This window comes from Benincasa hispida, chromosome 8 (assembly GCF_027475165.1).
Source record: "Benincasa hispida cultivar pf3 chromosome 8, pf3_genome.v1.1, whole genome shotgun sequence".
In the NCBI taxonomy this organism is placed as follows: domain Eukaryota; kingdom Viridiplantae; phylum Streptophyta; class Magnoliopsida; order Cucurbitales; family Cucurbitaceae; genus Benincasa; species Benincasa hispida.
In genome coordinates this window covers 21,290,823-21,294,416 of record NC_143485.1, presented here as the reverse complement: position 1 = coordinate 21,294,416, position 3,594 = coordinate 21,290,823, and the positions used below count along the sequence as shown (strand labels likewise).

Genomic DNA, 3,594 nt, shown 5'->3' with positions numbered 1-3,594 from the left:
GCATGTTTCCCTCCATCTCAACCTAAAAGCATCATTAATAAATAATCAATAGGTGTCATATGTTAAAAAAAATAATGAACTCTTTTTACAATATAAATATTTACCATCATTCGTAATCTCACTATAGTGGAGATGGCTTATCCAGTGACATACACATCGATATGATACAAAGTTATGAAGAAGTATTTATGAAGAAAGTTAATGAAAGTAAATAACTTATATAAATATATCATATTTGCCAAAGTGGTTAAAAAGTCTTTACAGAACAAAGGTTAGATCATATAATCAAAGCACCTTTACAAAATAAATATTATAAAGTATAACAATCACAAACAAGCATTTAGACAATGCATCAAACTGCTCCTCAAATCAAAACACCCTCACAATCTTTTCTTGCATAAGTAAGCTCATCACTTTCATCAACGTCAATTTCTGCACTACGAATTTGTTTATTACTAACCACAATACCATCATAATTCTCATCGTACATCTCCAAGTCATTAAATCCTCTTGGTGGTGCTTTTAATAAGACATACCAACTTGAGGTGTCATGTTCTCTAACATAAAACACTTGTTTGGCTTGCGATGCAAAGATGAAAGGCTTCCGTACAAATATACTTTGGCTTTGATGTAAATTAACAAGAGTGAATCCTTCCTTGACTTTTACTCCATTACGAACATTTGCCCAGTTGCATCGAAAGATTGGAAGTTGGTAAACATAATAATCTAATAAGATGGTTTCTTGTAACACCCCATAATAAGGAACTAGGTTCACAACTTGAGATTGATCTTTTGCACTGGATCTACACAATGTTCTAGCATGTACAACAACAACACTATTTTAGGTTGATTTTTCAACACTCTTTATATGAAATCGTTGGCCATTTATAATGTATCCAGTGTAAGACAGCATTTTTTCTGGGCCCATTTGCAAGCCATTTTAACAAGTCAGAGTAACCTTCAACAGACGAATCTAATTCAATCTGGTAAGAATAAACATACCTACTTGTTAGTGAAAGTATATTATGGTTTTAAATTTTCATTCGTTATTAAATAGTTAGTATTACCTTGGATTTCAACCACGATGAAAATTTTTCTGTATGAATATTCCAAAGTAGATTAGAATCTTTTGCCAGTCTTTTATATAAGATTATGAGTTCATTCATTTACATCCTACCCAAATAAGTTGTCATTAAATAATAGTCTTAAATTAAACTAAATAATATTGTTACACAAAATAACTCACTCGATAAATGGTTCCACCTCTGCGGTATTGAATAGGACATATCGATGGCCATTATTATGTACATAATCGGATAATACAATTGGAGTTCCAGAAGATATAAGGCGACCCTCTACTATGACATCATTCTAGTAATCTTCATTATGTTGTTGTTTATTCAATACCTTAATTGACTGTTTAAAATACTTGTTTGAAAAGTTGACACATTCATCAGCTAAGTAGCAATGCACCCTTTTGGTCGTGCTTTGTTCCGTACATAACCTTTCAATATCTTCATATATCTAGATTAATTGTTATTAGTATAAGGAAATACCACAATTATCAATATATCAAAAGTAAAACAGATACCTTTCAAATGGGCACATCCAACGGAATTGAGCAGGTCCGCATATACAAGCTTCACGACTCAAATGAATAACTAAAGGTGTCATTATATCAAAAAATGAAGGTGGAAAGTACCTTTCAAGAAGACATAAAATGTCCACCACTTCTTTTTCAAGCTCTAACATAATCTCTCTGTTAATTATACGTTGGCAGAGTCTATTGAAATATGAACATAGCCTATATATTGCATGTCTTGGACCTTTTTGAAGCAAGCCTCTAAGCACCACAGATAAAAGTTGTTGCATCAACACATGATAATCATGAGACTTCAACCCCATCACTTTGCATTCATCTAATGATACACATTTTGAAATATTTGAACTGTATCCATTTGGCAATTTTAGTTTGTACAACCTTGAACAAAATAATTTCTTCTCAGACTTCGACAATGTGTGTGGAGCAAGAGGTAGGTAAGTTCTCCCTCCTCGTTCTTGAGGATGTAGGTCAGGGTGAATTTTCAAAAGTTGTAAGTCCTTGCATTAATTCCATATTTGTCTTTCCATTTATATCTAATAATGTACCTATAATACTCTCATACACATTCTTCTCTATGTGCATGACATCCAAGTTGTGGCATATTGGTAACTCCTACACAATAAAAGTTTCAAATTGTTAATGGTCTAGTTTGAATCTCAATAATTTGAAACTCAATAAAATACACCATAAACTTAGAGTTCATTAACCTTCCAATATGGTAGATCGAAGAAAATTGATCGCTTCTTCCACCTTTGATTTGACAATTCTTTACGACTCTTGCTCTTTCTCTTTTCACCTTTCCCCCAACAATTATCAAAATCTTCAAGTTGGGCATAAATTGCACTACTTGTTGCAATTTTGGGAGGTAACTCTTCTTCTATTTTTCTGTCAAACCATGCTTTTTTTCTTTGATACGGATGAGCCCTTGATAAGAATCGTCTATGACCCATATATGCAAATTTTTTACTATGTTTCAACCAATAAGAACGAGTATTATCTCCACAAGTTGAGCATGCATATTTACCTTTTGTGGTGCATCCGACAAGATTTTCATATGTTGGAAAATCATTTATAGTCCACATAAGAATTGATCTCAAATTGAAATGTGTGTTCATTACAATATCATAAACTTGTACTCCTTTCCATAGTTGTTGTAAATCTTCCACCAAAGGTTGTAGATAAACATCAATATCATTTCCTGGTTGTCTAAGGCCAGGAATCAACAATGTCAACATTATATATTTTTTTTTCATGCATAACTAAGGAGGAAAGTTGTAAGTAACAAGCATGACTAGCCAACAACTATACAGACTACTCAAATTAAAGAATGGGTTAACCCATCTATAGCAAGGCCTAACCTTTAGATTGTGTGGATCCATAGAAAACTCATTCCACTTTTTATCAATTGTTTTCCATACAATAGAGTCAACTAGATGTCGAATTTTTCCATCAGTATTTTTATGGTTCCAATGCCAACGTAAATTTTCACTAACTTCATTTATTTTAAACATCCATTTAAGTCATGGAATGATAGGAAAGTATCTCAATACCTTCGCAGTAATACCTTGTTTGATTTGGTTTGTTCGTTCATCAATCTTCCATCTTGAAGTCGCACAATGAGGACAACTTTCCAACTTTTCATTCTCATTTCTAAATAGGCAATAATCCTTAACACATGCATGAATTTTATGGTAGCCTAAATCAAATTTCTTGAACAATTTTCTAACTTCATAAATAGATCTTGGAATAACATTGCCCATTGGGAGCATGTCATGCAAAAGCCCTAAAAGGTTGGTGAAGCTTGTTTCTGACCAACCATTAAAGGTTTTCAGTTTATATAATGCTACAGTTGCTGACATTTTCATATACTTTGTACAACTTGCATACAATGGAGTATTTTCCTCTTGAACCTTTTGAGAAAAATTGTTTTCCTTCTTTGATGTAGAATGGTCATTAATGTTGTCCTCTTCCCCCATATATGTGCTCTCATA

General features: G+C 32.7%; 2 pseudogenes; both read right to left on the bottom strand.

Annotated features, from left to right (window-relative positions):
• Positions 1-364: 364 nt before the first annotated feature.
• Positions 365-1,166, bottom strand: LOC150034432 (uncharacterized; annotated as a pseudogene).
• Positions 1,167-1,242: 76 nt separating this feature from the next.
• On the bottom strand, positions 1,243-2,185 carry LOC150034431 (uncharacterized; annotated as a pseudogene).
• Between the last annotated feature and the right edge of the window lie 1,409 nt (positions 2,186-3,594).